General features: G+C 54.3%; 1 pseudogene; it reads left to right on the forward strand.

Moving 5' to 3' along the window:
- Positions 1-14,009, forward strand: part of LOC117437992 (NEDD4-like E3 ubiquitin-protein ligase WWP2) — a 46,274-nt pseudogene that overhangs the window by 30,727 nt on the left and 1,538 nt on the right.

Here is a 14,009-nt window from a genome sequence, read left to right on the forward strand (position 1 = left end):
TTACAGCATCTTCTTCACAAGGGCTGCTTTCTGCAAACTGCCATTTCTTGCTGTCACAACAGAAGCTGATATATTAATTTTCTAGAACTTTTTGTGATGATTAATTGAGACTTAAGATTGAATTGGGAGGGAGACCTGGGTGAGCAGAAGTGTGTCAGGAGAACAATGGACCTGTCAGCAACTGCCAGCTCACCTCTCTGTTGCAGAATAAAAGCTGACAGGAAAGCTCAGTGCTCTGTGGAGCTTTTACCTTTGCCAGGGCATACACTTTCATAAATGAATTAAGGCAAAGCATGGTTTCAGTGTAGCCTTGTAAAGCCAGGCCTCCCTATCACACCAGCTCCCCTTAGGGGCCACCTCCCAACCAAGTGCCTTATGACCATGTGATGTCTTTAAACAATATCTGTCAACAGTGAGAGGGAGGGCTGCCAAGGAGAAAATTCATCTCCAGCCCAAACTCAAAGGCTTCCCTTTAAAGATGTATTAAGAGAAGCCAAATAAAACTGGTATAAAAAACTCACAGGGCATAAAACTCACCCTGTGTGTAATCTTATGCTGACCCTCCTACTTTCTGGAGGAAATGATTAATTTATGCTCCAAATGATGCCTGTTTCCAGAAAGCAGGCTGCTGCAAGCACCTCTCTGATCATCTTGATCTAGCAATCCAAACAACTGCCATGTAGATCTGCTCTCATTCTTTATTTTAAAAAAAGGTTAGAATGCTGTAGCTAAGCAATGTGAGGAGGTGGGCTTGCAAATCCACTAGCTGCAGCTCTCTGGACATTCTGAGTAATAAGGTGATTATTAATTACAGTCACTGATCTGGGAGGGAGGCTGGGCTGCACAGCTGCGGTCCAGTGGATGGGCACATGTGCAAACAGCTTTGCTAGGGAGGCTGTTGGGGCAGGATTTAAGGTAGATGAAAGTGCCTGTGACATCGCTTGGTCCTATGTGCAGCTGGTTCTCTGGTTCTGGCTGCCCTGCAGATGCAGGGGCTGCAGCTGCTGGATCCATGTTGCTTGTTCCAGCTGAACCCTTCACTTCTCCTCTGTGTTTGAGGAGAGGATAGGCGCCATCTCTTCTACCTTGGGTTTGCTTCACATCCTCTCCCGAGGGGTGCTGCCCTCCCCAGCTGGCCCTGGAGCAGGGGACAGGTGCCTGGGGAGCCCTGCAGTGGGATGCAGTCACTTTGGCTGGCATTGCAGAGGGCAGTTTGTTTTGGGAGCTCCCCCTCAGACAGAATTTGGGCTCTCGGCTAGCAAATATTGGCTGTCTCATTATTACTTTTTTTTTTTTTCTTGCAGGTGGGAACAGTGAGAGCTGCCTAACGGTAGACAACAAGACCACCACGTGGGAGAGGCCTCTTCCTCCAGGGTGAGGGGCTCTGGGGGCAGCTGGCATCTCAGATACTCAACTAACTTCTTGTAGCAGACACACAGGAGTCTGTGCAAAAGGGGGGAAGGTGACAGGAAAGTCTTTTCATTCCTAAAAGGAAATGGGATGAGATAATCAAGTGTTTACTGGCCTGGAAACACATGCTGTATCCTCAGAAAGATCTTTTCAGCATTTGTAGAAAGGAAAAGGCTTTCCAGTCTGATGGATTTTGACCTCTGTTAGAGGATTATTTTTTTTAACAGTCCACAGAAATCACTGAACACCTGAGCAGCAGAATAACCACCTGTGGGCAGAGCAGAGGGGTGGGCCTTTAGGATGGTTTAAACCCAGACACACAGCTCATTCACTGACTCCCCCCTTTTCTCCCCCAACTCCCGGAGAGCTGGGGAGGAGAATCAAAAGAATATAGCTCCCATGGGTTGAGATAAGAACAGTTTAATAACTAAGGTATAACACAAATCGCTACTGCTACTACCAATAATAATAATAATAATGATAAAGGAAATAACAAGTGAAAAGAATGCAACACCTCACCACCCGCCGACCTATAACTCACCCCACCCCACCTGACCAAGCACTGACCGATACCTCCTCCAACCCCCCAGAGTGTTACCTCCTGGGCATGACGTACTATGGTATGTAATACCTCTTTGGCTAGCTTGGGTCAGATGTCCTGTCTCTGCTTCCTCCCAGCCTCCCCTCCTCCCTGGCAGAGCATGAGACTCACAAAGTCCTTGGTCAGAGTAAACATTTGAGCAGTAACTACAAATAGGTGCTATCAGCACCATTCCCAGGCCGAAAGTCAAAACACAGCACTGCACCAGCTACCAAGAAGGAGAAAAACTGACTGCTACTGCTGAACCCAGGACAGATGCCAGCAAAGTCCCCCTGAGGACCAGGAGAAGGGAGAGGGCAGGCCTCATGTAATCTGGAAAAATATGCTTCTAGATGAGGGCTGAGCTCCTTGTGAGCAGAAACATGCATGCTTAGTGTGCCCCAACCTGGAGCTGGACCCTGGGCTCTCTCAGAGGGGCCTCTTATGTTCTCATCCACACTGAAGTCTGCTTGTGCTTGAGAAGACAATGCTGCTCAGCTCCATTAGACCTGCAGGAAGCACTCTGCAAAACTCATGTCCAGGAGGGCCATGCTTTCATTTGCAGGAGTAAACAGTCTTCAGGTCTGTCCTGGGTTCAGCAGTAGCAGTCATTTTTTCTCCTTCTTGGTAGCTGGTGCAGTGCTGTGTTTTGACTTTCGGCCTGGGAATGGTGCTGATAGCAAGTATGTTTTGAGTTACTGTCCAAATTTTTGGTTTGTCCAAGGACTTTGTGAGTCTCATGCTCTGCCAGGGAGGAGGGGAGGCCGGGAGGAAGGAGAGACAGGACACCTGACCCAGGCTAGCCAAAGAGGTATTCCATACCATAAGCACATCATACCTAGGATGTAACGGAGAGTTACCTCTGGGGGTTGGAGGAGGTATCGGTCGGTGCTCGGTTGGGCAGAGTGGGGTGAGTTATGGGTCAGTGGCTGGTGAGATGTTTTATTCTCTTCACTTGTTATTTGCATTATCATTATTACTATTAGTGGTAGCAGTAGTGATTGGTGTTATACCTTAGCTATTAAACTGTGTTTATCTCAACCCGTGGGGGCTACATTCTTTGGATTCTCCTCCCCAACCCTCCGGGAGTTGGGGGAGCAAGGGGGGGGGAGTGAGTGCACAAGCTGTGCAGCTTGGTTTTTAAACCACAACAAGGTCATAAAGGCTATACACAGCCCTGGGATCCATGTGCTTTTCAGAAGCTTGTTGAATTCTCACCTCTTTGTGCTCCTAAAAGCAGGGAACTCAATACAGCCGAACTGTTGTTCTCTAGACTGAGTTTGTTCAGGGCTGGAATGACTGAAGTGTGCTTTAACCACCAGTATAATATGTGAAAGTGAAATACAAACCTATCCTGTTCTTTTCCTTGGAAGCCTTCAGGTTCCTGTGGGCACACACTACCTTTAGTTAAGCTGTGATCTCTGCAGCTGCTTTCTGATCCTGCAACAGCTTTAAATGTCTGGTGTTAAAGAAGGGAGGCTGTTATCTGGAAAGGTAGGTTTAGGAGTACCCCACATATGTTTCTTCCCTTCTGTGCAGGTTTCCAAGCCAGTGCTTTGCCTTTTTAGGAGGTCAGCTCTCTTAGAAGAATGCTTATGGCATCCTGGTGTGAACTTGGCTAGTGTGTAGGCATCCCATCTAGGCTTCATGTGCCTTGCACAAGACTTGTATTTTATATTTCCTTCTGATGGATCTTTGCCCAAAAGAGCCCTTTCAGCTGTGAAACTGGTGGTTGTGCTGGAGATGGGAATGGACCCCTCATGTTAAAGGATATCTTAGTCTTGTGAGAGGAGCCAGGGAGCAAGTGTCTGAAGTCAGCCTGTAGTGTCAGAGTGCAATGAAAAGTCATGGTCTCCATAGCTGGACATCTGGGTCCAGGCAGCTCTTGGATCTTCCTCTCTTGGAGGACTATGAGTTGCTTTTCTCACCTGTATTTCCAAGGGGCAGAACTCAACCACAAATATTCTGCTGAGTCCCTGCATGAGGAACATGAGAGGAGCATGGCAGCTGGGGAAGTGGCTTGTAACCCCGTGCTTCTCTCAGTTGTGCTTTCAGCACATTCTGGGGCAGCAGCTGGATGTTCTCAAGCTGCTGTTGAGTATCTGGGGCCCTGGGGGCAGCCCTCAAACAAGGGTAATGGGAGGGTTCCTCTGTGTGCCACTGTGGTCTGTGCCTTCTGCTGTGCCTCCCAACCTCTTTGGGGTTTCTTTCTGCTGCCTTCACACCAGCATTTGTACTGAGTTGACATATGGCAGCTGGAAGCATCTGCCAGCAAGACCCACCAAGCTGTCTGAGGATGAACAGTGACATCTTCCTCTGGTGCTTCCAGGTGGATCCTCGAGGTAGGTATTACTACGTAGACCACAACACCCAGACCACCACATGACAACGCCCCATGGCTGAATATTTCAGGAACTATGAGCAGTGGCAGTCCCAGCAAAACAAGCTCCAAGGAGCCATGCAGCAGTTCAGCCAAAGATTCCTGTATCAGGTGAGAGCTAGGATGGTGGTGATGTCAGGGATCTCACCCGATTCACCCACCAGTCTCACCCAGGAGACATGGAGTGTGGGGAGGTGCTTGCTTGCTGGGCTGTGTGGCCTGATGCCCACAAGCTCATCTGCATGTGGAGAACTGCCTGGGAGTAAATTTATTTTTATAAAACAGCTTGCATGGCCCTGAAGGGTGGTGGGAGGTGTCCTTAGCATCCTGTCCCCAGTGTCCCTGAAGTGCCAGCATGGCTGGACACATGCTTTCTCTCATGGCTCCCATCAGGTTGTTCCCAGGGGCTGTGGAGAGCTGCAGGAGGGATGGCTCCCCAGACCTCTGCCCCAGGCTCTTGTGTTCTTGTCCTGTTAACTTTAATTATCTGGTTTTAGGTCACAGTGAGGTGATACCACTGGACGTGGCTCAGCTGTGGCTCTTTCTGGCCTGTCTGGGGAGGGAGAGAGTTGAGACTGCCCCACACCATGCTGGGGAAGTGCCTCCTGTGTTCAGTCCTGGCATGTGGGTACCATAGACGACGACACTCAGAGAGGCATGGACTTTGCCAGCCCCATCCCTGTCGTCCCCCAGGACATCCCTGGGGTGTTGGGCTGCCACGGGTGTCCTGAGTGCTGGTTGCTTGTCTCAGAGTGGGGGGCCCTGGCATTTCCTGAGCCCAGGCTACCTCTGATCCCCAGCCCAGTGCTGAGGGCTGGGACGTGGCCCCTCTCTGGCAGCTGGGTTTCAGGAGGTACAATGAAAATGCCTTTTTGGTAACAAAGCATTTCTTATTTAACCGTTAAAAGCACTTGCAGGCCTCCTCCTCCCTGGACCTCCAACTGTCAGGGCTGTGCATCCATCCCCAGGGACCTCCATTGGAGCTGGAGATGGGGGGCTCAGGCATGGGGCAGCACTCCAGCCTGCTCCCTCTGTCCCAGGGCATCCTCCGGTTCAGGCTGGGTGATGGCCACTGGCTCTGCCTGCCCTGGGGAAGAAGAAAGGTGCTTTGTGCAGTGGCTCCCAACCTGCCGGGGAGTGGCAGTGCGCGGAGCTGTACATCTGCGCGGGATGAATGTGGCCTCAGTGCAAGGGCATCCTGCACCCTGCTCAGGAGGAGGGGGCAGCCAGCCTGCCAGGAAGTGCTGGGCGTGGACTGGGCTTGTGGGAATGATTTCATTGGAGAGGCCTGCGATATTTTTTCCCCTCTTGTGTGTGGTTCTTGGAGGAGGCTGGAGGTGTATCTGGTGGGGACAGGCGGTGGGAGCCGTGCACATCTGGACCCTGCCATGCTGTCCCACTTCCCTCTGTGCGGCACACCATCCCCTTGGCTGCCACAGCCTCTGTTTAGTTTGTGCTTTTTTGGGGGTGTTTTTTTTTTTGGTTTTTTTTTTTTTTGGGGGGTGGGCTTAGTTCTCTGGGAGCTGCAGGCCAAGGGGAGGCAAGTAGGAGCCAGGCTGTTCGGCTTACTGATGCGATCCACTCTTCCCAGGCGTCCTGCCCTGGTTTAATTTTGTGGTTTTGCCCTCTCTATTGTCTCTAGTCATCCAGTGCTCCGTCTGACAGTGATCCTCTCGGTCCCCATCCTCCTGGCTGGGGTAAGTACTGAGCCACCTCACCTGCCTGCCACCACACTCACCGCACAGCCTCGATGGGTACATTCCTCTATCACCCAGAGCAGGACCTTGGGAGCACAGGATGGTGCTGTCAGCAGGTCCTGCACTCCCATCCCTGGTGTTAATGGGAATGGTGACTGGGGAGCCAGTATTCCCTGTGCTCTGCTGCATGTGGGGCTGAGCCTGCCTGTGATTAGCATGATCTCTGATTTGAAATCCAGCTTTTTTTCCTTTTTTTCCTGGAGGAGTTCCCAACTTCTTTCAGCTACTGAATGCAGAAATGCTTGTGGTTGTTCTTTGGACTGGGGGAGAGGTTTGGGATCCAATTCCTTGCTCATCCCCAGACCCCTCCTCTGCTGAGAAGGGTTCCATCCCACTGCTCTGTGTGCCTCCTGGGATGCTTTGTCTTTGTCCACAGTGAGGCTGGGAGATGGCAGGAGCAGGGCTGGCTGTCCTGCCCCCATGGTCCAAGCATTGTGTGCCGGAAGGTTTTGAAAGATCCCTGCACCATCCCCAGGGAATAGAGGCCCACTCCATGGTGAGAGCATCCCTGAAGAGGGCAAGCTAAGATGCTTGTGGGTGCAGATGGGCTGTGCCATGCCGGACAGGAGAGGGGTTAAAACTCTGGGGAGCTTGGAGCAGGACAGAGAAGGCTCAAGGCTGCTAAGAGGGAGTCTCCAAGGGTGGGGTATCTATGGGGACAGTGCTGGGGCCTTTGCTGTCATGTTGGGTGATCCACCTCCTGCATCAAAGTTGAAAGGGGCCCTGTCCCAGGTTTCAGCTGGGCAAACTGGGGGGAGGCACAGCTCTGCAAGGATTGAGCTCCCAGGATGGATGCAGTCCCAGTCATCATACATGGGGTCTGCCAGAACCATGGTGTGTGAGCTGCTTCCCACAGTCTGGGGGTGAGATGGGGTGAGGGGGAGCTGTGGTGGTTGGGAGGTGACAGGGCAGTGTGTGTGCAGGGTGTCCCTGCCAGCATGGAGCAGGGCCCTGTGTGCTGGGAGTGATGCAGGCACGTGGAGGGAGGAGATGTGTTGTGTGGGGCACATATGTTATGGGGAGGTGGTGGGCAGGCACAGGGGGTGGCTGTCAAGAGGTAGAGCTGGGTTGTTGGTAGGCATGCAGGCAAGGTGAGAGGGGCTGTGCAGTGTGGGTGCAGGCACCCAGGGGCTGGTGGGGTGGGGAGCTGGTGCAGGATCATCAGCAGGTCAGGGCACATGCTGCCCAGACATGGCTGGGAGGCTCTTACTCTTCAGAATGTGAAAATGATGTTGAAAGTGTGTGTTGGGAAGGGGGTGAGGATGCAGTCATGGAAGGGGTTCGAGCAGTGGTGCTGGGGTGAGTGGCAGGGTTGTTTCATGCTTGTGTGCAGCAGAGGAGGGGGATTGGTGCACCAGCAGTACAGCCATGCAGGGAGCTTGGATGTGTTTGAGGAAGCACCTGCAGATCCACAGGGAGGGCTGCTGGGCTTGTGGAGTGCTGCATGTCTGAAGGAGGGTGTGTGTGCCACCTGCCCAGCGAGGTGCATGGCCAAGCATGCCTCCTGTGCCAGCCTGGCAGCATGGTGGCAGGGCTGGCCTCTGCCATGGCACCTCCCACTTGCTGGCCTTCCCTGGAGGTGTGTCAGCTTCTACACTAGAAGAAATGTAGGGCCTTTTCCAAATGAGCAGGGGTAGTGCTTGTGGGGAGGTGGGACAGAGGAGCTGACAAACTTCTCATGAGCTGGGAAGGGGAGGGCTGTTCTCCAGACTGTGGGTCAGCACTGGCCAGGGTGCTCCAGCTAACACTTCCTCTCCTTTTTCTCTTAGAGAAGAGACAGGACAGTGGGTGAGTGTATTACTTGAACCACAACACACGAACCACCTAGTGGGAAGACCTTTGCACGCAGGGGTAGGCAGCCTGTGGGGGGAGCAGGGAGGATGCTTGTGGTTTTGGAAAGTCCATGAGATGGACTACTGGCTGCCAAGAGCTGTTCATGCAGGGGACTGAGCAGGCTGCAGTGTTGGGGAGCAAAGAGCACCAAGAACTGCAGGCAACGAGCAGGCATTGGTGGAGCTCCTGAGGGTGGGATGCTGCAATCCTTGGCATTGTGGAGCAGCTCTCCATCTTGCAGGAGCTGAGGGTGGAGATGAGGAAGTCATAGGGAAGACTACAAGTTTTTCTGGGTAGAAAGAGGTGCTTTCTCCTTGCCTTGTCGCCTTCCCTCAGGGCTCTTCCTGGGCTCCTGAGAGCTTTGGGGCGGTGGTTCTCCGGAGGCCTGCCCCAGCTGAGGACCTGGCCCAGGTCTCCACTGAGGCTGCCTCTCCTACAGACAGGGAGTGAAGCTGTAGCTTGCAGGCAGGTGCCCGTTAATCCCATACTGTGAATCCCTTCTTTGTCTAGCACAGAACTGAGCTGCAAATTGAAGGTTGTCCCCAAGGGCAATAATTTGGAGGGCCACAGTTGAGGGTGAGATGCCTAAGGTGCCTGCCTGGTGACCCCTTCCTTGTTGGCAGGATGATCCAGGAGCCACCACTGCCACCCAGCTGGGAAATGAAGTACACGAATGAGGGTGTGCACTACTTCATGAACCACAATACTTGCACCACAAACTTCAATGACCCATGCCCTGGATGTAAGTACTTCTGAACTGAGCTCCTCACCCTGCAGCCTGGCTGCACACTGGGAGCTGGGGCTCGGGCTCGGGCTGCCTGCTTGCAGCTCGTGTCTTCCTGTGGTCGTGACACAGAGTAGGGAAAGTGGGTCAGCTTTGTTGCAAAGACACTGAACAGTGGATTTAGGGGCTCGCATCTGGCTCTGACAGAGGAGAGCTGCACCCCAGAGATCTTCCTTCTGCCCGGCAGGTGATGAGGATGCTGGGGTCAGGCAGCTTGTTCCAGGCAGCTCAGGATGCTGAGCCAAGGCCCATGCTGCTTTTGCAGGAGCAAGCAGGGTGGCTCCCCAGTGGCATATGACTGGAGCTTTCACTGGAAGTGCCACCAGTTCCACTTCCTTTGCCATGTGAGTAGAGTGGCCAGAGGGCCCTGGCAACTCAGAGCTGCTGTGCTGGATGGGTACGTGGATGACCTGACCCCATGGGCTGGTGTGGGTCAGAGGAGCCACTGTGCCAGCATGCACAAAGCCTTGTGTTTCTGTCTTGCTTGCAGTTGAATGCATTGCCTAGCCATGTGAAGATCAGCATGTCCCGACAGATGCTCTTTGAGGACTCCTTCCAGCAGGTGAGGAAGTGATGGGGCTGCAGTGCCTGGGGAGATGTGGAGTTGGCCCTTGCACCAGCCCACGGTGACTCTTCCCCTTGCTTCTCCCCAGATCATGAACATGAAGTTGTATGACCTGTGGTGCTGCCTGTACATCATCATGTGGGGAGAAGAAGGCCTGGACTACAGTGGCATTGCCAGGTGAGCACTGAGTGCTGGACCTGCTGCTGGATGGAGCTGTGCCTGCGGTGTGGAGCTCTAAAGGGCAGTGCAGACACAGGAGTCTGTCCTGCAGCTGTCCCAGGTCCCCAGCCTTTCTGTAACACCTGCTTGGGCAGAGGAGCCTAAGGGTGTTCAAATGGGAAACAGTGAGTTTTAGGAATGGTGGGACACCCTGAAAGCATTGCAGTGGCCTGTCCTTGGCACAGAGAGGACTGGGGGACCCAGTGTGAGCTCTCCTGCTGCCCTCGGGATATGGGGTGATGGGTGAAGTGGCTTCTTCTCCCCACAGCCAACAGGCCCTGTGTTTCCTGGGACAATAGGTGTGCGCCAGGTGTGGTGCCTGCCCCAAGGATGGCATTACTACAGGGCATGGGCTGCATCTTGGCTGGAGGAGGGTCCTGTGCCCCCATGAGGCCCCGCCAGCTCATTCAGGGTGTTTGCCTTGGTGCTGGGTTATCACTTCCCCCACCTGCTGCCATTCCACCACTCATGCTGCTGTGCTCTTGCCCACTCCTCCTTTGTGGTGCTGCTGCCCCTGGCTCTGGTGCAGGAGCTCCTGCTCTTCACCTCTCTCTGTGTCCTGCCAGTGGTTTTACCCTATGGTAGGTTACGTCATGCTGTTCTACCACAGGGTAGAACCACGGACGGGATGCCGGGGCTGCGTCTGATGACTCCTGTCTCCCTGCATGGCTGGGGGAGCAGAGCCAGGATGGCTCCCATTCTGCACTGCTTTGAGCTCAGGATGGAGCTCCCAGGGGAGCCTGTGTGGAGAGACTCAGGGCCGGTATGCACAGTAGTATGTGTGTGTATATGTATGACAGCCTGGGTGGGACCGAGCCACATGGTGCTTGCTGGGACCCCCAGTTCTCCAAGTGGGGCCTCTGGCAAACTGGAACATCTGTTGCTGATGTCTCCAGAAGTGCTTCACAAACCACACATGGCACCCCTGGGGCAGAGGACACCCTCACAAAGTCATGCCAGCATCTAACACCTGCAGTAGCACCCCATGGAGATGGGAACCTAGTTTGTGCAGTGTGTGCTGTGGAGGCACAGGGCTGTCCACTGCTGGGGCACAGCCCCTGGGTGCCTAGGCTCCTCGAGCTGCTTGTCACCACGCTCCCTCTTCCTCTTGCCCCACGAGGTGCTCAACCCTATGTATTGCCTCTTCAAGTATGCTGGCAAGAACAACTACTGCCTGCAGATCAACCCTGCCTCCTCCATCAACCCTGACCACCTCACCTAATTCCACTTCATCGGCCACTTCATCGCCATGAGTAAGAGCTCAGGGCAATAGGCGAGAGTGATTAGGGAGGCACTGGGGGGAAAGATGTGCCCCCATGGAGCAGGGGCCTTGCGGGGGATGGGGTGGTCAGTGGGGCAGCCTACCATGGCTGTTCTCAGCTTGGTGACATCACCCTCCTTAAGCCCTTCTTGCTCAGGTGTGGGTCTATGAGAGATGGGCCATTGAGAGAGTGTGGTGGGGAAGGCTGTGGAGTGATGTATTTTAAATCCAAGGAATGGCTGTGGAGCCAGAGGGGACCTGGTTTCCCAGGGGCAGTGGCATGGGTGGCTCCAGGTCAGATCTTTGGCTATTACCCCAGGTGCTGTTTGGTCTGCAGCTCCAGGGACTAGTTTTAGCCCCAGTAGTGTGAGATTTGCCATCTGCCCAAGCCCTAGAGTGGCTCCTGCTGTTCATCTTGCATTCCCCAAGGCCAATGTACTATGGGTTGCCCGGCCCAGGGCTGGCAGGGGTTTCCTAAGCTTGGAGAAGGGTCCCTGGCCCACAGCCCTGCAAGGTGTGCACAGGAGGTAGCTGTGAGCTGCTCTGGACCTTGCTCTGCCCTACCCTGTGCCTTGCAGGATACCAATAAAACCCCAGACTATTACTCACCGCTGGGCTGTTCTAGACAAGTGTCTGCATTATTTTTGGCTGCCTTTGCCTTGGAGATCCCGGAAGCCAGGAATTCAGGGAAGCTGCCGCACAGCTCTGTTTAAACAAGTGCTCTTAATAGAGCTGTGAGGGCAGAAGGAGATGTGGTGGAATTTGTGGTGGGGAGGGGAGAAAGTCTATGAGCACACCTGTGCTAGGCAAGCTACCCCTGGGCAATAATTCCAGGGGGAGCCCAGTTTGCCACCTGGGAGTGAGTGCTGCGGCTCTGGTACCCCGTGAGTGACCTTTTGTTCCGTGGCTGCCCCAGTGGTGGAGCATCATCTTGCCTCACGGGTCTGTCCTGGCATCCCCCGTGACCTGGTGTCACTTTCCCACTGCAGGCTCTGTATCATGGGAAGTGCATTGATATTGGCTTCATGCTGCCCTTCTACAAGCAGATGAACAAGCGGCCCACACTGAAGGACCTGTAATCCATCAACCCCAAGTTTTATAACTCCATTGTCTGGATCAAGTGTGTCTCATGCTCCTTCTTGGACCCAACCTGTTCTGCTGTGGGGAGGCAGTGCTCCTCCTCACGGCCCCTCGCTTCTGCCAGGTGCCTCTGTCAGAAATCACATCCTGGTGTTCCCCTACAGGGAGAACAGCCTGGAGGAGTGTGGCCTGAAGCTGTACTTCATCCAGGACATGGAGATCCTGGGCAAGGTGACCACCCATGAGCTAAAGGAGGGTGATGAGAGCACCCAGGTGACAGAGGAGAACAAGGAGGAGTACATCATGTGAGTGGTTGTCCTGAGGCCCTCGACAGGCCATACCCTCACTGGATGCAGGGCAGTTCTGGGGTTGGGAACACAGGGCTTGGGATGTGGCCACCTCCCTGGGCTACATGGCCTGTGACAAGTATGGGCTGGTGCAGTTGTCTGGGCTCCGCTGCCATCTAGCTTACTGCTGCCTGGGCAGTTGCCAGTACTTTCAGGAAAGAGGACTGATGAGAGAGGTTGCGACTTCTCTCCCTGTCCCATGGCTGCTCACCCTGCCTGTCTGCTGCTAGGCTGGCTGGTGGCTGCCAGGGCCATCTCCTGATGAGGCTCCAGCCAGGGGACATGGTTTGTACCCCTCAATCTCCTAAAAGCTGCTGGTCTGTGCTCAGGGTTGTCTGCTGCTCATGGGTTCAGAGGCAGAGACAAACCCACTAATAGGGAGCCCTGGCGATTTGCAGGAGCCCCTCTACCCCTTCCCACACACCCCTGCAGGTCCCAGGGCCCTCCTTGCTGGCGGGAGGGATGGTGATGGTTCCCTGCGCTGCTGGCTACCTGCTGACTGCCATCTGCCTCCCTAGGCTGTTGTCGGACTGGAGGTTCATGCGGGGTGTGGAGGAGCAGACCAAGGCTTTCTTTGATGGCTTCAATGAGGTGGTGCCGTTGAAGTGGCTGCGGTACTTCAATGAGAAGGAGCTGGAAGTAAGCTGGTGCCTGTGCTGGAATGGGGGACATGGAAGTTCCAATGCTTCTCAGCTGCAGGCAGCTTGGGAATGGCACATTAGTGATGGGCTCCGTTCACAGCCTCTGCCACTCAACTCTGCTGATGGGGAGGTGGTTGGGTCCGTGGGGTGGCTTGTTGGGTCCGTTAGCAAGAAAATATCTCATAAGAGGCAAGGATTTCTTCCAGACAGCTTTTGCCCAGTGCTGGAGCCTGTGCCTTGTGAAGTCTGGCACTGGAGGAGTCAGTGTTCTGAGGGGTGGGTGCAAGGCCCTGGTTCTGTCCCCAGCTGATGCTATGCAGCATGCAGGAGATTGACATAAATGACTGGCAGAAGAATACCATCTACCAGCATTACACCAAGAACAGCAAACAGATCCAGTGGTTCTGGCAGGTCAGTCCCAGTGCCAACAGCTTCTCTGACCCACTCCACAGCCCTGGGATCATCCTTTGCCCATGGCCTGGGGCAGGCAGCCTTGCAGGCTGTCAGGAAGAACAAAATGCAACCATGAGCACGTGTTCAGCAAGTAGCATTTGGCTGTGGCTGGCAGAGGCCCTGGTGCAACTGCTGAGGACAGCAGACAGTACTTGGTGGTCAGTGTGCTTCTAGCTGCTCTTGGGCAAGATGACAGAAGGAGGTGATATGTAATAAAACTGCGCTGGCTTGTGCAGTGCTGCTCTGTGCTGGCCAGGAAAGAAGGGGGCTAGAAATGGCTATGACGGAGGGCAAGGCTGGGCAGAGCTACTCCCTTCAGACCCTTTTGGGATGCACTCTTATCTGAGGATGCAGGAATGGAGGTGAGGGCTGGACCACCCTGGGCTGCGTCCCAGGTTGTGGGGTAAGTCATGGCAGGAGCTGTGCTGCAGGACAGTGCCCCAGGCCTGGCTGAGCTGCAGGCTTGACAGGGATCCCACTCTCCTGCTGTGTGCTTGTAGTAGGTGGTTAGAGATGGACAATGAGAAGAGGATCCAGCTGTTGCAGTTCATAACGGGTGTGTGCTGCCTGCCCGTTGGGGGGTTTGCGGAGTTCATTGGTGCATGTGCCCAGGGGGCCTTGGGAAGGCGAGCAGGGGCAGTGGCCAGGCATGGGGCTGGTGGCAGGACCTGGCTGTCCATGTGTCTATCACAGAGTGCA

This window comes from Melopsittacus undulatus, chromosome W, assembly GCF_012275295.1.
Source record: "Melopsittacus undulatus isolate bMelUnd1 chromosome W, bMelUnd1.mat.Z, whole genome shotgun sequence".
Lineage (NCBI taxonomy): Eukaryota > Metazoa > Chordata > Aves > Psittaciformes > Psittaculidae > Melopsittacus > Melopsittacus undulatus.